The sequence below is a fragment of the Lathamus discolor genome, chromosome 1 (genome assembly GCF_037157495.1).
Source record: "Lathamus discolor isolate bLatDis1 chromosome 1, bLatDis1.hap1, whole genome shotgun sequence".
NCBI classification, from domain to species: domain Eukaryota; kingdom Metazoa; phylum Chordata; class Aves; order Psittaciformes; family Psittacidae; genus Lathamus; species Lathamus discolor.
The window spans coordinates 133,895,321-133,922,194 of NC_088884.1; the positions used below are offsets into that span (position 1 = coordinate 133,895,321).

General features: G+C 38.6%; 1 protein-coding gene across 11 annotated transcripts in view; it reads right to left on the reverse strand.

The window, feature by feature from the left end:
- The window catches only part of SLC7A2 (solute carrier family 7 member 2), a 63,169-nt gene that overhangs the window by 24,167 nt on the left and 12,128 nt on the right, over nt 1–26,874 (reverse strand). Inside the window, exon 1 of one of the 11 annotated variants that reach the window (XM_065696556.1) lies at nt 3,827–3,909. The exons of 9 other annotated variants lie outside the window; for them this stretch is intronic. The gene's annotated coding sequence lies outside the window, so the exon portion shown is untranslated. Of the gene's footprint in view, nt 1–1,826; nt 2,066–3,826; nt 3,910–26,874 lie in introns of those variants that run through there. One more of the 11 variants, XM_065696573.1, reaches the window with a different exon arrangement.

Below are 26,874 nucleotides of genomic sequence, written 5' to 3' on the forward strand. Positions count from 1 at the left end.
CCAGGGATAAGTATCTTCCAATGGTATGCAGACTTCATCTGCTAAGGAGAGTTCACACATCAGCTTCAGAACTAAGATGATGCGCATGTGGCAAACAGAAGAGATCCATAGCCTCTTCTGAGGGAAATCAGTACTTAACTGCCCAGGCAAAATCCCTTGCTGTAGCTCCTGAACTCTTCAGTAAGTGCAGCCTTTCCCTGGGCCTGAGGCTGAGGTGCTCCACTCCCCCAAAGCCAGGTTCAACTACCATGGGGTGTAGCTTGACAAGTATTGCCAAGGCCGCTACATTTTTTTCCATAATGACACTTCCGGTAGCAGTCACTTAGAATGTTATGTTGATATACTCGTGAGGCTGTAGCCCATAACAACAGGTAGCAACACTCTTGTGGACTCTATGCCCTTACAATTTCAATGTTGCAGAAACATGGTGGGTTTTTCCTACTGCTGTATGCCAAGTTCACTGTTGTATATCTCAGATGTGGCCCCATTTCCGACTTGTCTGAGACATCCCAAGATGCTGGTACTGATCACTTCATAGAATCATAGAATAGTTCAGGTTGGAAAGGACCTTGAGATCATCTAGTTCCAACCACCTTGCCATGGGCATGGATGCCTCACACTAGACCATGTCACTGAAGGGTCTTGATAAGAAGGTGCAGCAGTGGGAACTGATGAGCTTATGAGGATATTTGGCCTCCACACAAGACCAAATGACATAGGTAACCAGTGACAAAGTGTCTTCAGACCTCACTGACAAGTGTAACCTTTTTCTGAGATGCCCCTTGTAAGACAGACCCTTTACTGCATTACCCATTATTGCAAGAGAGCAACCTGGGCTCTGGTTCAATACTGACATGTGCTGACTCACAGGCACAGGTTATCATAACAGTGTGGTTGAGCTCTTTCCATGCTCAAACACTAACTTTCTGAAGCAAAGAAGGTAACAGCTGGGTGTGCCTTTTGGTGGCAGCATTGCCCTAGATAAGTTTACACAGACTGCAACCATACATTTTACAAAGGGTCTTATTCCTGCCTTGGCATGGCTGGCCTGATCTCATGGTTTCTTTGTCTGTTGAACTTTTAGACAGAGAGGAACATGAAGCAGGGTAAGCGAACACAGTAAAAAAGTGGCCTCTCCTACTTTGTCTCAGTTATTTTCCTAATTACTCCTTTTTACTTCCTCCTTTTGCTGCTGCAGTCTAAGCCTGCTTCATCCTAGCAGACTCTTGTGGCCTCTGCTTCCACTTCACCTCTGCTGCCCTGAACTCCACCAGCACAGCCTGGACCCTTGGTGAACATCCTGCACAGCTGATGAGCACAGGCTCTTTTCTGAGCCTTCCAGGAGAGGCACACCAGACAGCTTGGGAAATGGGGTTTTGGTAATATATTGGGTAACCAATCAAGGAGAAAACAAGCTCTCATAATCCTCTGCTGCTGACAGAGCTCACAGTGTTTCTGAGTCATCTCTGAGACACCAGTCCTACATTTCTTGGAGCAGACTTGCATTTGAACAACAGTGTTAGGTGTGGAACCTAAAAGCACAATCGGTCAGGATGGCCTGAGCTGTTCATGCAGTTTAAGCAGACCCAAGATTCAATGCTGAGCTTATACAGAGTTCAAGCATAGGAAACTGGTGATAAGAAACCAAAAAGTAAAATGCCCTTGCACCCACCAGCAGTGTGAGTTATTTCTAATTAAGCTGAGTAGCAGACCCAACTGGTTGCTTCTCCCGTGCATTCAAACCTGTGCTAGGCTCCCCTTCAGAGTGAAGTCTACTTTACAGAGACATTTCTCACAAACACCCGTGAAGTCCATTTGTGACTGACCTTCGCACGTTCCTTTTGCTGTGTACAACTGAGTGGGTAGCTCTCTAGCTCTGCGTGTGCTGGGTCACTGCACTTCTGAAGCCTCTTCTGGACTAAGTTTTTCTTTAGCTACAGATTGTTCTATAACACTGAATATGTCCAAGAGTCCTCTGAGAAAGTTCAGCTCCAGTTCAACTGCCCTAGACTTGACCAGTGTTCAGCCAATATTCAAGCCTCCTCCTTCCTTGAACCCATTCCTAGAAAGAATTGCAGTGTCATCCACATTGCGGTTTGCACTTTCATCCTTTCAACTGCTTGCAACAGAGGCAGGACAGACAGGAAAGGAATTGAACAGATCTATCTAACATGGAGGGGAGGGGAATCCCAAAAGCTTCCTCACGTCTAAGGGACATTCATAATATTTGTCAGAGTACCTTAATAAGCACAGATACTTCTCCAACACCCTTTGTTCTTTATTCTCTTGTTGTTTTTTTCTACAGTAGCTGCTGACAGACCCTTCTTCATTTCAGTCTTTCCTGGCCAGTTGTGAACCACATAATTTACTGCTTGACCACCACTCATTTGAATGCTAATCCAAGAAGGTGAGTCCAGCCTTATAATTCATACCAACTCTTCCATTCAGCTGAATGATCAGGAGCATTTAATGGTCATCTATTGTTAGCTCTCTTCTAACAGGAAAAGTTTGGTGTCAAAAAAACTTTCTAAATACAAACACAACCCAAAGGACAAAGTCTCCCTCTGCAAAGTTTATATTCATCTTTAAAAATCCTTTGACTGTTTCACATTCAGGTAAAATCTACCATTTTTGCAAAGTATTTACTATGTAAAAATAACCTAGCAGCCCCTACCCAAAACAGAATGCAACCAATATGTGGATATTGGAGTAAAAAGTAACTCATGTCATGTATTACCATACTCTTCCATTAAAAGAACATTTCAATATAGCTACACGTAATAAGTGTTTTAAGTTAGCACACATCAAACCCAAGCTACAGGTGGGAAAACCCAAAGTTTTACTGCAGTTGCCATTCAACTTTTCCTACAAAATTTTCCATTAAAATCTCTAATAAAAAAGATAAAAATCTCAAATGGAAAGCAACTATTGTAAAGCAGTACAAAACCTCTAAAAGTTTTAATACTGTTATTGAGATGTATGTTTAAAGATTACTATAGCAAAAGTAACTTCAAGATAGTTTACTTATGAACTATTTTGTTGAGCTTATACTATATACTATAATATACTACGAATTTTAGGTGCAGTAGTTTAACATTTAAACAGCATACCAGTGATGGAAACCACACTTTAGTAAGTAACATTGAAAATGGGAAAATACAAATATATACATGTTATATATAGATTATACAGCCTCATTTTCCTGAAAAATTTAAAGTTTACATTTTGTTTTCCATATGTAGAATTTATGAGAAATGTTGTTTGCTCTGAAATCCATTTAGCCTTATTCAAAATTGCACTATTGCATTGATTACATCTAGTGCAACAATATATGAAAGTAAAAGCATTCATATAGAGATGAAGCAAAACTAGGTTTAGTCCATGATTCGTGTGTGTACACACATGCACAAACAATACATGGTTTTATGGCAAGTGCCCTAAAAGTTGATGTCGTGCCCAACACTTTCACAAAACTCCTAATGCCTTGGAACGTTTGAAGTAGTGTATTTAAATAATACTTAAAGCCCTAAGCTGGAAAGCAGCACCTATAACAGAAGTCTAATAAACAGGAGAAGAAAGTTTTATCATTCAAAGCAGAATCACCTTCCCATCAGACTAGTAAGAAAAACAGAAATTGTATCTTCTATATATTAACACTGTAATTTGCACTTCATCAGAGACACAAAAATGCTGTAATGTAAGCTAAATGCAATACTGCATACCACAGCTCTTGCTACTCAAAAAGCACATGTTAAAGGCAAAGTTTCCTATGATAAACTATGTTGCTTTCAGATTACTTCATTCAGCAGTGAATTTCATTACGAACCTGATCAGAGCAACTTCTGCTGGGCAAAATTCTGCTCTTCTTACCCAATCCCCAATTTTCACCGTCTTAAAAGGAAGAGTAATGACTGAAAGTGATTTTATTAAAATATTTGCTTTAAAAGCCAGCTGTAGGTGGTGCGAGAGCTGTTGGTGCTTGAGGGGTGGAGGCTCTGCAGCCGGGGTGATTGGAAGGTTTGCAAACCAGGCAGCTATTTGCCCAGCTAAGGCAGGCAGGGAGGCAGGGAGGGAGGGAGGGGGATAGTCTTGCTGCTGTTCAGATAAATCATATCCACAGTCTTCCCAGCAAAAAATCCAAATGGAATGTCACTTTCTACATCTAAACACACTTATCTGCTTGCATATGAAATGCATACTGTAGTGAGGGTACCCATCACACCTTCCCCCAGGGACTCCTTTTACATATCCTGAGGGAAAAGCAAAAATGTGGATGTCAAACTTAGTCTCCCACTTCAAAAGCAAAGTCTTCCTACTGCCCATGTAAGAAATAAACTGTCTTTGAAGCATATCAAAGGATACTTTGCAGTGCTTTGAGACCTGAATGCAATAGCATAGCATGAAAATTGCTTTTGATAATTTTTAGAATAATATATGTAGTATTGCTACGGTTAGAAACAACACAGAAGATAGTATATTTACAGAAACTGGTTAGAGCCCATTCTGTTGAACTGGGGTAGATGCACCATACATTTTCTTCTCCTTTATATGGCTTGAAATGTAAAAATGCTGAAGCCTGAAATTAGAACAGTCCAAATATTCCTGTGACACAACCAATAAATAACCCTCCATGTCTTAAAAACTAGCTTCCAGAATAAACCAAACTCCAATGGATAATATGCAGCTGTATTTTTATTACTTCCAATGACAGACAACCTCACCCCAAACATGTAGCAGCATTTCCAGTCAACATTATTCACAGCATATTGTTTCCCTTTAAACACTTGTGCTTCAGTATCTCTTTTTCTTGAGAGAACACTGAAAATAAGAGCCTTGCAAAGAAAAGCCCTATGCCTCTAATCATTAAAATGTCTTTCCTAAGAAAATAAGGAGAATTACACACCTAGTGTGGCAGTCCCCTGCAATTTGCTCTCAGCCTTTAGTTTTTCCTGAGTGTAAAGTCTGCCAGTGCTCCAGGGGCACAGAAGATTCCTCTTCTTTCATGAAAAGTCCTGCTTCCTGTGGCCCTATGCAAGGGCCAACTACAACCTTTCTTCAGCAATTCCAGATTCAAAGAGAGATGGCTCCAAGAAGAGCATTCTCCATGTGGGTGGGTTGTAATATACCACCTGTAGTCCAGATGTCATTTCTTACATTATCCAAGGCTATTCTTCTCTTATAGTGCAAAAAGGTGTGAAGAGTAACGGTCATGTTTGTTGTCTCTCTGGTAACAATACTCATTCTTCCCCTCCTCTCAGCAGCAGTGAATTCCGCCAGTTCCTTCATTGGTGGTTGGGCTGCTTAGCACAGAAACCTGCAGAGCTAATTTGCCACACAAGTGAAAAGGAAGTGAAGAAGTAATGATGGTGGGGATAAAAAGACAGGACACAAATGAAAACTCAGGAGCAGTGGCAAACCACAGAAGAATGTCTCCTCTTCCATCCGGAATCTCTGCTTCTTATGGTAGAAAGAAGCAATGGAGAGAACACAAAAGGTGGCAGCATCTATACTAGTATTTTATATTGGGTTTGTTTCAGTGCTCTGCTTTTCAAAATGTTAGTTTTTCCTTTTTCCTTTGGAAGAAGTGAAACTGAAAGGTCAGTTCCAGCTACATATCAAATTCCTTCCCATCATTCCTGAAGATGCAAGGGTCTGAACTCTGTTTGTGGCAGCTCTGAGCCATAAACATGGCAGGATGCTGGACTAAACCTTGTCTAGCAAACTCCCTGATCTTCCTAAGTGTGGAAACTCATCTTTTTATGTACAGAGACCTAAAAGCTTCAGATGCACTGCTTGTCATTAGAAGTTGAACAGAAATGTTTTTCTAAGTACCAAGTCCAAAAAAAGCCGCTCAGAATAGCAGGAGGTTATACCCATATAACTGAGCTTCAATTTACAGAGAAGATAAGCTCCAGCTTTTGTTTGATCTAAAGAGACTGCACATGACATCTGAGATAAAGATAAGACCTCTACTGAATATTGAAATGCTTCTAGTATTGGCTAACTGAAAAATTATACACTTTAGAATACATTTACTACTTCATTCACTCATGTGGCAGTAAGAACTTTTCCTTATGGAAAGCAATTTTTAAATGCAAACATGGAGCATCATTCTCAACCATGATAATAATGTAGGCATTTTTTCCCCAAAACCATCACTCTCTAGCAAGTCCATGTATGACTTGAGAATTACTTGTGTGGATTTTAGTTAAGACCCTCAAGACCAGTTCTGAATCATTTCTAACCACACAGATCCACTAGGAATTGTTAATACATAAATTAAGTGATTTATTGCTTAGTCATAGAAAACATCCCTTTCACTTAAAAAAAGTAGAAGCTGTGATTGCTGCATAATCTGCTGAATACAGAGACTCCATTTCTACTTAACTTTTAGAAGTCTGCCATTCTCAGACGTACCTTCCCCATGGCAGCAGGACAAGATACTCCCACAGAAAAGCTGAGTGTGAGGCTAGCCTGGCTTCAATCACTTTCTAGTGGAGTCCAGCCAGGTTAATGATGATGTGCTGGAAACACTGTCTGGGGTATCACCGTACGTAAATAATAAAAACCCAACCAACCAAAAAAAACAAAACCACAAAAACCCACAACCCCACAAACTCAACCAGCCCCCCAGAAAAGCAACACAAACAAACACCCTCAAACCAAAAAAGCAAACATTAACAACTACTGTCAGCTACTTTCTAAATGTGGACGTAGAAAGGAAGACTATGCAGACCGTACAGATGTGGCTGTAGCAGGGACAGGGCCCAAACTGAAATAGGGGAGTTGGAATTCTGTATTTCTGAGAAGGTACAACAAGCTTAAGAAAGTAGTTTAATTTCAAATCTGCATTCCTATAAGCATATTCATTGTAAATATAGTTCTTCCTATAGCATCTATAAAACACCTAAAATAAATATGTTTGTGGGCATTGTATTTGCATTGTTTGCGTTTGTACGAGTACACATTTCAACTTGCAGTGTGCAGAACTAACAGAGAGCTATCCAGGACATGTTGTCGTATTCAGAGCAAGACAAACAATTCTTGGTATTGAATATACAAACCTGCTCAGACTGAAGCAAAATTATATCCCTGGGATCAGGATTTGATTCAAAAATAAGAACTCTGAATTAGGAAACAGGAAGAATTAGATAGTAATGACAGAATGGACTAAGCCTTACTCTCCCAACTACACATAATGAGAACACAAGGCTTGTTCACACTTTTCCAGAGTAAGTATTTTAGGGGCATTATCTTTTTCCCTGGATCTTTTCCCACTACCTATTGCAATCTCTAGCACTCCTTCAATTTATTCACTGTGCAATTAAGAAAAAAACCCCACCACCCTTATTATTTCACAGCAGAGCACCATCACTACATATTACATGGATTTACTCCCCAGACAGAACAGAAAAGTACCCATGCAAGTTATTTCTCTAGTTCTATATTTAACTACTTTGTGTAATATCTAGGATAAAGCAATCTAATGAATGTACCATAAGGTTCTAGAGTTTGCAAAAATCCACTTCCAGTACATCTCCAAACTTCCTTTGGTACTATGTCTAACTCTGAGGCACCGACTCCTCTGGCATTGCCTCTTCAGAAGTGATTCTTCTTTTTATGGAAAATGCCAGAAACAAGATTATAGTAAATCAGATTAAGTATTAGCTGGAGCCCTCTTTGCTTTCTGCCTCTCCTAATTTTTATTCTTGACTTTGCTGTGGTACAGATTTGTTATGGACACTAAAAGTTCAAATCTTTCATGGGCTGTATAAATCAGTTCAAAATTTCATCCTCAATCCTTAAATTAACAGTAGAAACTCTACTGACATACTTGGGGCTGGAAAATCATTCACAAGTGACAGAGATGGATAGGAGCTGTGCTGCTGTGGTTCATTTGACTTTCTAAAACTTAATCCTGGGAACAGGAGCACATGGCAGCTACACTGCTAAAGGCATTCCAACCTTCAAGTGTCTTGACTCCTGGCCAGGTGATGAAGTAAAATAGTTTGCATCTGTCCTGCCCTCATCTAGAGCACTGTGGGATAGATCAGAATGTCCTCACTATGTACTGTTTGGTTCAGAGGTCCTGTGGCCACACAGACATAGTTTGTATGTGTTTTCAATCATGCATTCACGAAGCTACAAAATGACCACGCTGGCACCCAGTTTTTGCAGGTTGAGCCAAATGGTGTATTTGGTGTGCGACACAGAAATGTGAGAGAAGTGGTCATGAAGGTACAGGCTCTCATGGGGTACCAGCAAGGGACACTAGACCCAAGGCACTTTGTCACAAGGCTGAGCACAGGGAGCAGTCTTGAAGCAGTGACTTGCAATAGCATACCCCGCTTCTCTTGGAGGAAACTCTTGTTTCTCTCCAGAAAAGAGCTGCAATACATCCATTTTGTGTAGTCCACTTTGGCTCCCAGTTTGTTTCCTGTTACAAATCCAATTGTGTTTTCACCAACAACGTTACTTTATAGTTTAGATTCTGGCTTCTTTTCTGCTCCTTAGCAACTATATCACACGTGGATTAATCTCAAGTGCCTCATCCAACAGTTCTCTGACTTGCTGTTGACTCTGAATTGTCTCACAGATAGAGCCTCACAGCTATGGGCCAAAAAGCTGTGGAGTTTTACATAACCAGAGGTGCTAACTGGTTATGTAAAACTTATGCTTAACAAAAGCATGTAATTGCTTGCCCATATAACTGCTCATACCACAAAGAAGTTAAATATGAACAAAAGTGCTTGCAGGACTGGGGCCTTAGTGAACCATTGCAATTCATCAACAGCGCTCTGCACAGCATGTGCTGCTTTGCCTTGGAAGTCAGGACTTTTGCAGCCAACTGTAACAAACACAACTTTTGACATGTACAAGAAAAAAAACCAGCAACGTGGTTTGCACAGTTTGTGCAGCTCTGATAGGATTTAGGAAGATGTACTAGTATTCATAAAAGGATTCATCAAGTGCCAGCAAGAATCTTTTCTATGTCAAGATAAATAAAGTAATTAGCATTTTTGTGGTTCTGAGAATAAAACTCCAGGCTACCACAAAAAAAATTAATGCAATCTCTGTGCTAACCCACATAAGATGACCATAAAAATGTAAGAGAGAGAATCTTTATAAAGCTTAACAGTAATATAGGCTGTCTGTGCAAAGTTACAACAGGATCATTTCTGAAGAAAATAAATTACAATTTAACACTTTTTAAAGCCCTTAATATTTATTAAAATATAAACATATTTTAGATTGCTTCTCAGAGTTTAAAAGGATTATGGAAACTAGTTCTTACAGAATGTTGTACAGATTAAAATAAAATCACTTGCTAATTCTTTCAACTTTTCTTTAATAATTCTCTTTCACTTTGTATTTAGAAAGAAAAATACTTCAAATCCTGACCTTCTGTAACAGAAATGTAATATATCCTATTAAAAATAATCATATACTATTAGCCTAATACAGGCATGAAGAATAAACCCACAAACCTTCATTTCAGAAGAAGAAGAAGAAGGGCTATATTAGCACAGATTCCTACTCACTATTTTGACCCAGGAATGAGTCATTTAACCTACTATCAAGCATGTCCCAGGAAGCTACTAGCTATCATTTTGAATTCTAAATATTCCCAAAGGTCTAGAGAAAATGTTTGTAGTGATGACTCACAGTGCTGTCCCCAAGTCTAAAACCAGACTTTTGGAAAAGCCTTGGAGAAGGAAAGTAACTATTTAAAGCCATACTCTCAATTAAAAAAAAAAAAATTCATGCATACTTCTTTTGGCCCAAATCCACACCTTGAATACAGGATAAATATAGACAGGAAATTCAGATGCGATCATTTGTAATGTATACAAAGAAAAGCCAAGAAAATCAAAGTTGAAACTAACACTTGATCTATAATAGAAAATAAGGTTCAATGCCATTTCTTGCCATGACTGAAAAGAACTGGCCTCACAGATCCCCAGAGACCAGGGAAAGGGGCCTAAGATATGGCTCCACATTGCAGCTTGGGAAGGAGCATGAGGAAGGGACCACAGGCTAATCAAGGCATGAGTGCATTTCTTCAAAGGCATGAAGTTACAAATGGTTTTTCAGTAGGAATGAGGAGAAAGATCTACCAGAAAACAAATCAGGACACTGCGCATTTTTTGAGATGTAAGTTATTGGATAACATCTTATTCTGCTTTTCCATGAGGCTGATGGAGCTCGCAACATCTCAAACTGAAGCAAACTTTAAAAAAAGATAAAAATATTCCATTTCTGACTACAGTCTATGTTTGAGCTAAATGTGTGGTAACACACTACTGACCATGTATATCTCCTAACGGCAATTTAGGTAGGTAACTGGGAAACATTTCACAGTAATTATCTGAGCCTATGTAAATACAACTGACATTATTTTAAAGTAGTACTTATATCTCAAAACTTCTTTAAAAAACAAACTTACCAAGGTTCTTATCCAAATTCTGAGATATTTATTATTAAACGTCATATCATTATTCACAAAGATAGTACTTTTTTAGTTCTTTTGAATGTTTCCTTTACAGTTTTTTAAGGTTGCCTTGTTCTAGTTATCACTTGCTTCATTACCCGATTTAACCAACTGAACATTTTTCTCAGACCTTCTGTAATATAGGACTGTCACCCTTCAACTTAGTCTTCACACTGCCCCAGCCAAATAATCTCTTTTCTCAGTTTGCTTGGATTTTTTAATGTTACGGCAATACCTGTGAGGGGGTTTTGATGGTGGTTTTTTGCTGTTTTTCTTTCAAAATCTTTCAATTGGAAAGGCTAAAAGTGGTTGTTGTTTTTTTTTTTTTTCCTGTACCAAGAAAGGGAAATCTTTCTATGTACCATCTTTAACAAGCATTCAGTTTTCTTATAAAAAACTGATTTTGTCTGGAAAATTTGTTAACTTCATTTCTACTTCATTCCTGAAGTATGTCATTAACAATCATTTTCCATGCCAGAATGGAAAAGATATGAAGGTTGCTGGTTTTATTTACTCTTTTTTTAAGCTGTTTTAATCAGTAACAAGGCTTTACCTTTCACCCCATGTTTACTAAGTTTCCATGACAGCCTCTTGTGCAAGACATAAGCAAAAGCCTCTTACAAGCTAACATCAGATCAATTCCATCTACTCTGGCCTCTTCAGAACCAGACAAAAGAAAAAAAAAAATAAAACCCTGACAAGCTAGAAGGGAAGTATTTACAAATACAGTCCTAGAATAATTTTTTCCTGTGCTAATAGGAAGATATGAGCAGTGATTTCAGGATCACAATTAAATCCTCTCCCTGCTGAAAATGGCAGTGATTTGCACAAAAGCTGGTCACTAAAAGCCCCTGATTTTAAAGTAGATACCATGAGAGCCCTTTCACGTGCTTAAACTCCTGAGGTGGCTTCTAAAATTTCTACAAAGTCTACATATTTAGTGAATGGCTTTGGCAGTGTGCTCCTGTATACTTTCACAGTGAAACCACAAAGAGAACAGCTCAATGGCTCCAACAGCAGCCTGGCTTCATGGTACAAGAAAGGAAATTATGCAAAGAACTAATGATTCACTTCATTGTTATCCACTTCCGAGCCTCAGCTGGCTGGTTTGATGGCCAAAGTGGTATTGGCACTTCTGGGCCCATTTGACCAGTGCACCATACACTGGTGGCCTTCAGTGGGTCTTTTTATTTATTAAAAAAAAAAAAAAAAGTGAAATTAATTTTCTATATCAAATTATAGAAAATTGTTTAAAATAACTAAATTTTATATAAAGCAACTGGACTTTCTCCCTTTTCTCTATCAGGGCCAAGGAAGAAATAACAGAGAGTAGAGGAGAGAGAAAGGAGGAATGCATCTAATTTAAGACTAAAGGAAATCACGGATGACTTTTAATTCCCCTGTGGCAGAGGGGTTGGAATTCGATGATCTTTAAGGTCCCTTCCAGTTCTAATCATTCTATGATTCTATGATGCTGGAAATAGCTTTGCTTACAAAAGTATCATGGAGCAAGAGAAGGGAAATAATTCCTATTACACATCTTACTTGCTTCTATTTGACTTTTTATGGCACATGGAAAAGCTGCCTTCTTAGAGGGATTAAAAAAAAAAGAACTAGGTCACCTAATCAATGTGCCACAAATTTCTCAGAATGGAACATCTAAAATGAAGTACTTATTACTTATCTGCCAATTGTAACAGTTTTTAAAGCCAAGTTTGCTTTCTCTTGCTTACAGAAATCCAAAAATTAGATTGACAATTGTTTATATTCCATATTTCGTTTATCTAAATTCAAAGGCGTCAAGAAATAATGTAAGAGATTCTTACATGAAGGTTCTGAAAAATCTCCTTTGCAAGCAAATATTGCTCCAAAATAATGCTGAAGTATTTAAAGTAGGATGCATTGCTGGATCTGTACTGGACTTTAAATATTAAAATCAGAGAAGCATTTTGCTTCCATTCTGTGTGAAAATGGACCTGTGACATGCCCAAAGCCACTGGCAGACATCACTCACACCAGACAGAACCAGTGTGCTAAGTGTGCTGCTGTGATTTATTTTAGGCTTCTATATCAGAAAAATACTGAACAACATAAACAGGAATAGTTAGTTCACACAATATAAATAAGCTCTATCTGCAAGGCTTAATTCCAGAAGTGCTAAGCAGCATTCTATGTTCTGAAGTTACTGGTGTTAAGACCACTCTGCATTCCTTGGGGGTACTTTCTGCACACTCTAAAATCAAACACCACCTCTTTCAAGTATGAAATCTCCAAAATAAGTCACTGCAAAGTCACTATAGAAACTCTGTTACAGAGCATTACCCTTTGACATTAAATGTAGACACTTCAGCCAGACATTCTGAATATACACTGTCCATGTCAAGATCATATAAATCCTGAGGTCTAACATTATTTATAACTGAGGCAACTAATGCCAGAGAGTTCCCTCTTCATTCTTGGCTTTAAATAGCACCATTACATTAATGCATCAGGAACAGAGCCTGTAGAACATTCTAACCTTCAGCTGGGTAATTCTCTGAGATTTTCAAGTTTCTTGGTATTTTTTAAGCAAGTCAATAAACAGCTTCACTGTGTGTAACATCTCACAGGTAAAACATGACGAAGGCTTCAAGACACAACAAAACACAACACTGACCTTTCTAGTCACACAGTAGGATCTTCATTACAGGTATCCAAGTGATCAAGCAACAGCTATGGGAAGTGACCCTATGTTAGTGCTGCAGCTTTCCAGAGAGCTTACACTTGCGTGGGCTGAAGTGTCCCAGTTTGTCACATATTAAATCACTGCAAACAGCAAGGCTCTGTTCAGCATCTTCTGAAGATACATAAAAAATTTGTTGTGAAATTCCCTTAAGAAGTATTCTTTTGTATCTTAAACCACAGCTATGCGTGACAGTTGCATAGACATGAAGGCTGCTGCTTCACAGATCTATACAGACCTGATCTAATGCATAAAGCTTGAAACATGGGCAAGCATCCATGAAGAAACTAGATCTTCTCTTGCTATAGATCCAGAACAGGTTTAGCAACAGCAGAAGAGTCATTTCAGTAGAGCATAAAAAACCCATGTAAAATAGCACAAGCACAGATTCATAGTGATGAATATTCTGAAAATAATAAATGATGTATAGAATAACACAAACATCCCAAACAAAGCCGAAGTTGTATGTGTGAACATGTGCATCTGTACTCCCAGCGAGACAGCATGATGGTTCTTTAATTGCAACTTTATCGTCAATATAAATTGTTTGGATGGTATTGAAAAAGCTAGCAGCTTAGCAGTTCCACAGTTTTCCATGCGGCTGTTCTGCTCATAAATATCAAAAGTCATGTGAGTATTAAACTACATTTATTGTACCTATGAAGCCACTTTGCTGGCTACCAAAAGACACAGAAGAACAAAACATATAAATGTTGCTTGCAGTAAAAATACTTACAGTATTAGCTGATGCACTAGACAGATTACACACGTGCTTTCAGAATAATTTGGATCACATAGCAACTGGAAGCCCATCACTTGCCCCATGTAAAGACCTGATGAAATCCAGTTCTCCAGTTTCACTCTGCTGTGGCAAGAGTGAACTTATAGCTTTTTATCCCATCTTTAGTGAACACAGAACATCTCAACAAACATTTGATACCCTTCAGTCACTTTCTTCCCTTGCCACATCCATTGATCCTACATAGAATCATAGGATCAACTAAGTTGAGAAAGACCTTTAAGATCATCAAGTCCAACCTTTACACCAGGACTGCCAAGTCCACCACTAAACCATGTCATTGAGAGCCTCATGGGTTTTTGACCACTTCAAAGGATGGTGATTCCACCATTTCCCTGGGCAGCCTGTTCCAATACCTGATTACCCTCTCTGTGAAGATATTTTTTCCTAATATCCAACCTATGAGAACAAAGGCAAGTGACTGTGAAACTTCTCCCAGTTGTTTGAAGGAAACTTCATCTGTAGCTTCATCCTGGCTGTGTGGTCTATAGCAGACTTCTACCAGGATATCTGCTGGTTGGTTTTCCCCCTGATCGTCACACACAAACATTTGGCCTTCTCACTCACAACACTGACTTCAAGGCAGTCAATGTACTCCCTGACATACAGTGCAACCCCACCACCAATTTTACCTTGCCTATCCCTTCTGAAGAGCCTTCGCATACATACATGAAATTAATGCCCTCACAAGAGTAAACTCCCCATTTCTCTTACGTAGTAAAGGCAATCAGCCAAATGACAATTATTGTTTCAAAAGTACACAGGGTATATTAAAAATTAAATAACCTCTCAGTAGAAAATAAAATCAAGTATAACTTCAATTAAACAGCAAAACCAGCTTCTGACTGAGGTCAGGGGGCGTCACACAGATAATTATTAATTCCCTCAAACATCCTCCTTTGATACATATTGAACATTAGCAACACAGAACATGAACCAACCAAATTCTCATGTTTTCTTTAAATTGCATGTTCACATCTTTTTATCATCCACTTATTTTATTGAAACAAGATGCTTCTCCCTTATGTTTTCCAAAATCAACCATTTTTTCTAAATCTGTACAAAAAAATAGCCTCATCTCTAGCCATGCTGCAAATAAGTTGCGTGGAAATACCAGAAGTCCATACATTTCAAGTAATTAGAGTAGTTTCCACCAAAGAGGTATCCTTCCACATGTTGTATGTGTGCATGAATGCACTCTACAGTATTTTTTGATTGCTTCTCAGTATGTACTGTGCCAAAGGATAGCTTATTTCTGTGTGACCCAGCCTTCACTGTCATTATGGAATATGGAATAAAATTGTCCTCCTCCCTCAATTTCTCATGAGCTCTGGAGGCAGTGGCAGCAACTAGAGTTCCAGCTGCTTGTCTGTGCAGAGGCAGGATCCAGCCACAAACCAATCCTTACTTGCCCCAGGAGAAAAAGGTGGCCAGGACAGATTGGCTGTCTCAAGAGCCAAACCCAAAATGAAGGTTGCTAGTCGAGATGCAATGATCTAGGGTAACCTTGTGAGAAGTTACAGCCAGGGAAGACAACTCATTTTACCAACTCTTTCAAAAGAGCTTCTGACATCTGATACCTTCTTGTTTAAGAGAGTAACTAGAATACACACAACCCTTTTGCAGTAAAATACTGAGTGGCATACAGCTGTTAAGACTACTGCTCCTTTATGTCCCTAGAAGCCCAGCCAGCAATGCATGTGTATTTCTCATGCAGAACTCCAGTTTACAGAAGCTGAAGAGATTAAAGCAGAGCCAGACATTCCCTGTGCTCAAACTCCCATAACTACCAGTTATTTGCTTTAATTTCCCTTTAAACTTGGCCTTTTCTTCCCCCTCCTCTCCCTCCCCTCCACATTTCACATACATACCAAGTTCAATTTATCATTCCTTTCTGCCTTCTGAAATTATTATATGCAAAGAACAGTCTCGCCTTAAAATCTTATATGGACCCACTAGATTGGCCTAGACATTTTTTATCCAAACATGCTTCCATTTAAATATTGACCTTCATGAAAACATAGCTCTTCTAGCACTGAACTATCATGTGTATCCCTCTACATAGTAAGCTTGTTTTTCAGAAGTAGTGTGCAAACAGTATCACATGCCAATAGTAACTTTCAGACACATTATCAGTTAGTGCCAGAGTCCACCTTGTAACATGAAAAGTGAACTGGATGCATTGTTAGTAATAAGAGACCCAGACAAAACGTCACTGTAATTTTGCAATACGTGATTTTCCACAGGTACTGAGAGATGCCAGGGAACTCATTGTTACTGACTGCCCTATTTAACTGCAATTGTGCTGATTTTGTGACAAATTCAGAAGATAAAAGTAGTCTGATGTAAAGTAGTAAAGACTTCCCTCTGTTTCAGTAGAGGTTGAAAAAAACCTCATGAGCATCTTAATAAATTTGAAAATTTGCTTGAGTAAAGTTAACATTTTCCTCAGTAGACTGGAATATCAAAAGCCATCACATAACACATTATATTTAAATCATCAATTTTAAGTATTCATTTCAAAAAATAAAACTCACCTCAGAAGAAATTTTAAAGAGGTTTTTTGTTGGTCTTTGGTTTTAAACATAGAACACTGAACTAGATGAATGAAAGTAGAGCAATCTGTAAGACAGAAAACTATTAAGATACAGTAATTGCTTCATGAAAATGTTCCTCAAAACATTTTAAATTACGTCTAGCTTTATAGGAATCCTTTGATTTGATCCAAGAAAAATCTAACAGTACCCTAATGGTCAAAAGAAAATTTAGAAATACTTTGATGATAACAGAAGGAAAATCACTATTGTACTTCAACATTTCTCCTCTGAAGTCTAGAAATGATTCATCAAAGCACCAAATACCTCCCACTTCACAAGCTTTATATAGCCTTCTCAAGCAAAGCATCCCAAGTTCAATGCCTGGTATTGAACTACCTAAAACATTATCTATCCATATCCTGGTAAAGACAGGAAAAAAAGAGGAGAAAATGCAGCAATTACTAGTCCATGCTTCATGCATTAGTAACAACTGGTTTTTTTTCCCCACGTTATTGCATCTGAGGTGATAAAACACCCTTGAAAAAATACCCTTCTCAAATACCATCAACCTGGTATACTTAAGACACAAATAACAAGCCCTAATTAAAGTAACAAAATATCATGGAAGTTTGGAAAACCAAGGCAGGAAGTCTGCGTCTTGATAAAAGTATATGAAGGGCAAAGAGCTCCTTAGGACTTTCTGGATTAAGAGTGCCTCTGTACTTACAAGCAAAGTTTCAGTGGTGCACAAATTAGATATGTTTTTGATACTACACAAATATAGTTTTAAAAATCTATCACTGCACACACAGCACAATTTCCAGCCAGAAGAGTAGATAAAAAATAAACCCCAAAAGTATACCATATATGACCCATCCGGCATTAACTGGCATCTTCCTCTGATTTAGTCAGGGATTTCTCTAAAGACTAACCTCTTCTCTATTTCTAAACTCTGCAGGTACAAAACTTTAAGACAAAATCAATCAAACCTGATTATTTGCATAGCGCAGAAGATATTTATGGGAACCTGCCATAGAAGACTGCCTGTTGTATACAGAAACATTTGCATTCATTCACTCTACCTTCCAACGACAGTAGAGGTTCTACCTCCTCATAGTTCTCCAGTAGTGCTAGTAGTCATCCTAACATGCTCTGATTATCCAGATGAACTGGATAGCGACAGGCTACAGTCTCTTGTTGACATAATATTGAGAGAAATCTTTGCAAACCCTGACAGTAAAAGTCTGGGAAAAAAGTGGTGGTGCTCTAGCTATACAGCAGAAATAGATATTTCTTCTGACATTTTCAAGGCAATTTATTCTACATGTCAGATATAGCTAAGTAATATTCTAAGCAGGAAGGACGAGGCTTCACAAGGTTACAGTTGAATGTATTTCCCTTACTCTAAAAAAATCCCTACAATCGTAAAGAGAAAAAAATATTTTAATCTCCAAAACATGAGAACTGATTCACTACCTTCAAAACAGATCTCAGAAAGTGTTTCTCTGATGGGAATTTCAAATCCCACCATAAGCTCCGGACATCTGTGCAATCGCCAGGAATGCTTTCAAAATTATATTTAGGGCAGGAACCAGCAAATGAATGAATTGTCCAGAGCAGAAAAAATTGATTTACTTTTGAAGGACATCAGTGAGCTCAGCACTTGACTCCAATGTTTCATGTGAAACCGGTGATAGTTATTAAGCCAAAACATGAGAAAAGGAGAAAAAATGCAGTAGAACTGAGCCCAGAGATCAAACAGATCAGAGACAGATATTTTGTCAGAATAAAAATCCTCTTCCTTTTTTATAAACATATAACTTTGCTCTCTGCTGTGGTAGCTGTTGTGAGCCTGTGATATTAGAAATTCTGTCATGACCTAGACATAAATCACCCAAATGGGCAGAAAACATCTCCAAGAAAGCAGAGAAATACTTCACCATTTCATGCCTATCACCATAAAATACACACTAAGATCAATGATGCAATGACAATGCCATGACTCCTTCAAGAATTAAAGTAATTTCATTCTGCCTTTCATTCTACCTGTTCCTAAAGCTCTGTAATGCAGACTCTGAAAAAACCAAACCCCTCAGAAAGGTATTTCATGTGATCAAAGTTCTGTTCTGCTAACATGTTCTCTTCAAAGAAGACACATAAGCAGACCATGAAAGTATCATTCAACTGGGGAAATTGTTAAAACAACGAGTCTGGCTCTTCCTGAACTTAGCTTAATTCCATTTATTCAAACTACTTTTTTTGTTCCTCCCCTTTCTTCCACAAAGGGCAAAAGACCAAACAAAATAATGTTCACAGTCTTAACTGCCTGAAACTAAAACAAAACACATTTGGAGAAGCTTGTATAAAAGAGAAGAGATGGACTCTAAGTGAATGTGAGAATTCAGAGAATTTCTGCGTTCAAAGTTTATTTAATCAAGTACATAGCACACAAAAAAAACCAAGTAACAAGCACATGCTGAATAAAAGACTATTTGAAAAGTGCCATCAAAACCAGATGAGAAGCCATGGATATGGAAGAGTTAATTTTTGGCATTGGCATGAATTCTGAAACAGTATAAAAGATCAAAGAGAAGCTACTGGCAGTTTGGAGTATGACATCTCCCCTCCCCCAGATGAGCTGAACATCTCCCTAAAAATATAACTGGGTATTACATGACTCTTACATGTCCTCATGACACCTACGCTTAATACAACTTATCAATGCCCGCAGACAGCCCATATTATCACGCAACAGAATGCCCACTCTGCTGGGAAATATTTTTAATGCTTGGATGAAATGGAAATCTTCCTGTAAAACAACAACAAAAAAAACCAACCCCAAAACAACAAAAAAAAAAAACCCTGGGCTATAGCAGATGAGCAATTTTCCTTTCATATCTGTCAGCAGTGCTTTCTGTTATAGCTAAGAATAAAATGACTTGGTGACCCCATTTATTTGGATAAATCTTGAGGTTGATGTTGCTCAAATTCATGGAACTAATTTGTCTGGATAACAGCTTTACAAAGGTTCAGAAAAGTCTAGACATTTTCACTGTGGGAAAAAAAAGATGCACAATCACTTTTATATAAACTTTAAAAATAATATCCTGCAGTCATCCTTTCATAGTGTGAATTGTACTTCTAAAGTCAACAGCAGACAAACTAAGCAGTTGAAAGTAGCTGTGTTTGTACAACACTGGAAGGTACCAAGGGAGATAGAAACAGCCGTTGATTCAACTGTTTTGCAATAAATGACACAGCAAAGAAGGAAAAAACGGTTATGTGCTGTGCTATAGGCTCCACACAATTTTTAAGGTAAGTGAAATTTTACCTAATAATAATATGATTAAAAAGCAAAACACTTCCCAAATAACTAGTTAACTATGTCATTTCCTATTCACACTGACTGGGGCTCAGGCAGAAGAGCTATAAAATTCAAGAGAAGTTTAAGCACAGTTTCTAGCAGCCTAGCGCAGTTTGACTAACCACAGAAATAAGAAAAAAGGAGGCAAGAAAAGAAGCAAACATTGTATTTGAGTTTTATATCATTCTCTCTCACTACAGCTACAATTTTAGCTTAGAATTACCGTACATTGGCCTTACTCCATTCTGGCCTGCCAAACTATGTTCCAAAACTGGTTTAACTGGAACTGTGTTCAAACACTGCTGCCAAGCTGTTTTAGTTCCAGAACGGGAGGGGAAGGAAGAGTAAGCACTTATTTCTTTAAAAAAGAAAATACTTAATTCTTTATCCTTGATCCAGAAATTCAAACAGTTATGTATAATCAAAGAGACTGAAAACCCTTCAAAATTAAGGGCTTTGTTATAAAAGCACTTGAATTTACTACAGACTGTAGCCACATGGCAAAATTGTTCCCATAAATACACTTTGAGTCCTAGTTAGCGAAACAAAATTACCCCACTTTTCAGCCATGCTAAGATAAAAAAATATCCCTGCAATTATTCATATTGCTGCAACACCCAGCTCAGAATCAAAGCCTGTCCAAGAGCTTAATGTAAGAAAAATCAACATTATGAGAAAGGTAGATGTAGAACAACAAAACACAAGCAAAGCGCATGGGATGGTGGGCTCATCTGTCTTCTTACCGATGCGCAATCAGTTTTTCTGACTCTGTCAAACAAACAACAAGAAGTTCCAGTGTAGCTGTTGCTCCTAATACCTCAAATAAGAATGGAAACAGTTTGTTAAGTTCATCTTTCAAACACAGTTTAGTTGATTCAGGCCGGAAGTTGGGATTTTTCACCTCACAATTCAAGCTTGGCTGGCTGCTTCCTGCAGAATTACTTTTTCAATAGCCAACTGTTTGCCCAAGTGGAATCCAACTGGATTCTTTCCTGCCTAAATTCTTACATCCAGGTTTCTTTCTGTGGTGCCTCTTTCAGTATTTTCCATTACACGGCAACTCTTTCAAGCACTGTCTTTATACCTCCCTCTTTTTGGCAGAGCTCTATCAGCTAAAGATCCACAGTCACTCTGCTATAAGAAATGCCATTCTTTGGGTACTAAATAACGTGAAAGCACACATGCATACCAAAAATGGTCCAGTAAAAGTTTTTATTAGAGTTAGACTTCATAGTGTCATACTTAGCTCAGTTTTCATAGACCACTGCGAAGGCAGGTAGAGATATGTAATGAAATGGTGCTAGAATCTTACTGCTTTTTCTAACCAGACTGAATTCAACACAGAGTGAACGCATCAGTCTCAGAGCTTGAAGAACAGTGGGAAATACCTTGAGTCACCCTTGTTATGTTTACATTGGCATTTTTGTTCAGATCAGATGCATAGTTTCAAAGCTGTTCTTCCAGCCACCCTGACCATTCACTGGGTTTTGGTTTACTCCATGAAGCAAACCTGAACCATCCTTTTGGATGAAAGAAAATTTGAATTATGTGCTCCAGAGCAGCACCTAATACATTTTAACTGGCAATGGAAATTCAGGACCAGACGAAAACTAATCTGGTCCTCCCGATTCTTTCACACACACCAAAACATAAGTGGTGCAGTCAGTAAATCCTCAGCACTGAAAGTTTTCCTCCACAGCTTCACTCCTGCAGAGCTGCACCAGTTGTTGAAGTAGACACTGCATCTGCATGCAGGTAACAGTGAATCCTCAATTGCAAAGCCTGTAGGCTGGTCTGCCAACCCACCTGAATGCAAAGGTGCTTACCTAAACTAAGTTCTGTGCTGCCACTGCTTCATGAGCAGTTACACATCATTTACAGCTATATAATAGCACATACATATTAATATATGTTAATAGCTAACAGCCCAAGCTGGCATTTCCATCTAAATGTGTACCCTGACTGGATGCTCACTTCTGCTTTCTTCTCTTGGGCCAGCATGAACATTGTGGCTGCAAAGTTAACTCAGCTGGGGAATAGAGCCACAGCAATACTCGGTACAAAGAAACAGTCAATTTTGACCCATATTAGTTTCCTGATGCAATTCACTACAGAGCTGCACAAATTCTGGTAGTGACATTACTGCAGTGTACATATAGATAAGAATAAACAGCTGTAGCTAAGTTGCATTGCTTCATTTGGTGGCCATACCAGCTGCAGTATTTGTTAAATGACAGACTTAAAATATAGCTCCTTTTTGGTGCAATGTAACTCTAAGGACAAGTTTATTCTCAAGCAATGCAGAGCTGGCAAGCAAGCCAAGAACCTGCAAATGCCACAATAGTCTGAACTGCAACACTGAAGTCTAGAACGTAACACTGCAGCAGTGTTGATCGTAGATGGCTCATAATAGTGTGTCAAACCTGATCCCTTCACTGGCAGAAACACCTACAAAAGACAAAACCATTTTAAGTAAACTTGGGCGGTCATTTGTTTCAGAACACTGGTACATGTTAGGGAAATAGAGATATTTAGAGAATACTGGTTATAAAAGTTACTTTAAGTCTTATTCCATTCCAAGTTCTGTGTAATGAACTGAATACTTGACACCACACCCTGCGTCTTGATGTGGCATTCACTGGTGGGAATGCCAAATGACCATCTCACTCCAAGTTACTTGATCTGAAATTCAAAAATGAGGCTTCTACAGAAATAATACAGACACTATTAGTTCTGCTTTGCTTCTAAGAAAATACTTCCCAAGTTCTATTTCAGTGTGAATACTCTTATTTCAGTGTGAACTGTAGGAAAAAGCAGCTGAGAAAGATGAGAACAGCAACCTACAGAGGCTACATTTGCATAGGAGGGATTTATTATAGAATCATAGAATGCTTCAGGTTGGAAAGGACCTTAAGATCATCTAGTTCGAACTCTCCTGCCATGGGCAGAGACGCTTCACACTATTCCATGTTGCTCAAGGCTCTGTCCAGTCCGTCCTTGAACACTGCCAGGGTTGGAGCATTCACAACTCCTACAGCAACCCATTCCAGTGCCTCAACACCATCACAGTAAAGAACTTCCTCCTTATATCTAACCTGAACTTCCCCTGTTTGAGTTTGAACCCATTCCCTCTTGTCCTATCACTACAGTCCTTGATGAAGAATCCCTCCCCAGCACCCTTGTAGGCCCCCTTCAGGTACTGAAAGGCTGCTATGAGGTCTCCACACAGCATCTCTTCTCCAGGATGAACAGTTTCCACAGCTGTGTTCCTAGTTTCTGGAGGAGACTGTTACAAAAGCTCATCCCCACCATGTGCTCTGATGATCTTAATGCATGAGCTTGGAATTCATGCAGGATGTACTGATGAATTCTAGGGCTCATTTCACTAAATCAGTACTAAGTAGACCTTTCCTACTTTCCTTCTGATATAAATTTCCTACTGACAATTGCCTACCTGGTTCAAGGGTCTTAGTATATGCCTTTTAGTACAAAGTATATATCTCAGTATAGTAAACAGGCTGTAGCAGGCATCCAGGCAGTGTCTTCTTCCTCCCATCCAAAAGCAAACCAGTATACTGTACAAGCCTGAAGTGACACACAAAACAGTCACACACTCATCCTTGCACAATGTCTTTTGGTTGTTCTTTGGATGCTGACTTGCTTGACAATTTAAGATTCACTACAGAAAACAAACAAAAAAATACCACTCTGTATAAGCCAGGATCTTTCGTTTGTAAAGTTCTCCAACATTATGGCATCAAATTCCCCTAGTCTGTAACACAACACAATGCTGCCATTTTACCTTAAATAAATAGTGAGCAAGATCTGAGAAGTGGCTGAAAGTTCAGACATGCTTTCATCATACAGATCTTCCATGATACAAACAAGGAATGAAGAGAACCTCTCTAAACAGTCAAATCAAAACCAAAGGCCAGCAGAACAAGCCACACAGGATGGGAGCAATTATTTCCATTCTTCGCTGCTTTATCCCACTTCTCCATTTCTCAAAGTGCAATACAGTATCAAGCTTTGCCTCTTGAGACAGGAAAAGATGTTTCTGGTAATAGCTCCTACCTCAGAATCTGTGCTCAAAAATGTATCTTTATGTTCTGCCCAGTAATTTACAAGCAATACTGAACCAAGCCAAATAAATTTCAGCAGAACTGTGCCAGTCACAAGAACTGCTATGTCAAGGACTGCAGTATTTCTGATGGGGCAATCCAACCTTTCCCCTCCTGGACCTCTAAAATAGAAGTCTGTGGTAAAATATTCAGCCTTATGCAAGTTCCCTGGCTGACCCAGTTCCAAACCCAATTTCTATAGTCCATCCAATTAACAGATTTGTTTTCTGAGCTGAGTTTTGTTGAGATTTTGTTGCTCCTGAAATGGTGCTTGCTAAATTTGCTAAGAGAAGTGCAAAAGTCTTCCACTTTCAAGCCAGCAGCCATGCTAGTTGTTTATGAGAATGCCAATTCACAGGAGCAGCACTGTGAACAAAGTCACTACACACCCTTGTTTCAGATCTTTCTCCAGCCTTTGGGTGACTTTTTCAAGGGGCTTGTTTACCATCAAAGAAGATGCTATGTACAACACTTGCAAGCTTGTCTCCCTAGAAAGCAGATGCTCCAGCAACTACTACAGTTTCCCCTTTTGACTCAGATGATCTGTTTTTAAGGTTTTGCAATCTCCTTCAGCAAGGTGGAGACATTCAGTGTTGGGTATCCCATAGGCCCTGCTGTGCATTTGCAGAGTCCTGTTTCTCTGAACATAGGAGGAGTCAAAGTACAAGGAGTAAGCTTCATTGCTTAAGAGTTCTAGGCTCCTTTTCAGCCACCACTTCCAACCCCAAGCTGTCTCTCCAGGGAATGCTATGAGCACCATTCACATCATTCTGTGTTTCTGCTGCCTTTCTGCCATTTGCAAACAGTTGCAATTAAACAAACTCACAGCTTGACTATGTTATCAGCAGTTTTTGTTATCAAATCCTTAGAAACCATGTGAAACATGGAAACTCACACTTTCATTATCTAAATACATATACACTAAAATACTGGATTTCACTGCTCCCTGAAGTAGATTAAAGGTACTTATCACACTCACTATCTTTTAGAGAAGTAATTTGTACCAATCACCATTCAACAGTTTGGACAAATATGCCATAATACAGCATGTTTTCATAAACAGGCACAAGAAAATAGTTTTGACAGACTCAGCTTATAACATCCTACTAATAAATGGAAATGAGACTTGAAAGCGGGGCAGGGGGGGGATGAGACGATGAGGCAAAGAGAGGGAACAACAAGGATGTTTTGCAACTTTGGTAATTTCACTGGTTCCTATGGAAATATTCCCTATTTACAATGCCAAACAGAGATCAGAATCAGGCCAAATATGCAGTAATGGAACTACAGTTATAGTAAAGATGTAACAGATGCAAAGTAGGACCTATCCAAAATCCCTCATAAAAAAGGTTTCACACACAAGGCATTTACCGGGCAAATCTAAAACAGCATTGGCAAGAAAATGCACTTGGTAAATGTCATCTTCTTGATTAAAGGGTTATTACTTTCTTTAGCTCCTATCCAAAGGGATGAAACTGTGGAACTGAACTCTACAGGAGTTCTTATGTTGCAGAAAAAGTATGATTCTAAATTCCCAAACTTACTTTAAAAGTTCGAATGATGACCAAAGTTTTGCAACTAGTGCATTCTCCAGTAAAAAAAAAAAAAACAATAAACACCACAACAGATGATGGTGTAAAAGGAAGCAAAGACAAAAATCAGAGAGGATAAGAGAAATTAAGTATCCCAAGGAAAACAAAAATAGTTTCCTAATCCAGTTCACTGTAGGGTACCACAAAGAACTGTGCAAGCACAGAAGGACCGTTACTGAAGCAGAAACAAGATACAACAGTGGCTTGGAGCATCACACAGGAGCTGCTTATGCTGACACGGCTTCAGTTCAAAATGCATAAAATATACCTATGAGCTCATCCAGGCTGGGAATGCTAGTTGTTTCACAGAACATAGTGGATACATTTTAATTAGTTATGAGATAGTGTAAACATTCACTTTATAGAATCAGAAAGCAGACTTCATTGTGTGCAGATAAAAATGCAACATCAACAGTATTTTACTGCAAATTCTGCTCTTTTTGTATCTGGTTCATTGAACTAAGTGCAACCCATCTGTTACTACACAGGACAGACAAACAGTCAAATAGAGGAAAAAACCCACAAACCTCTGATTTAATACATATCCAAAATTATTTGCTTAGATGACTAATGAAGTGGAGTGTATAGGCAATCAAAACCATAGAAGGCTTTACTGAGTACTGCAAAATTACAGGAAGGTTTGTAAAAGTTTATATCCAGGACAATTAGGAATACAAAATGAGGTTATTAAGTCTGATGTTGAAACTAATTGCCTCAGAATAAGGCACATGCATGTAGTAACTTAAAAGGATCTAATAAAAGATTTCTCATAGTTGGACATTGCATGGGAGACTGCAAACAATTCTGGACTGGATACCCAAAAGCAGTGTCCCACTAAGGAATAAATGTTGAAACAATTACAGCAGATTTCCTTCATTTAGGGAAAGTATGTCACAGGGCTGATTTTCCCCTCTCAGTTTCTTTACTCTTTACTATGCAAAAGTCAGACAGTGAATACCTTGCTGCTGTAAGATAGTCATTCAACCAGAATGCCTCATAGCAAACAGTAACTTGCTACCACATGGCTATTTGTCAGAATCAGGCTATACTACCGTGGTGAAAGGTACATTTTCATGGGATAAATGAGATTTTTTCCAAATGACACATGAACATCAATTTTTTTATTTTTTTTAACTCCTGGAAACTTGTAATTATTTTAAAAATCTGAACAAGCCTCAGCAGCAGTTGGTTGATGCAATTCCCAAGAAAAGATTACACCATTTCAGAGGCTGGACATCCAGAAGAGA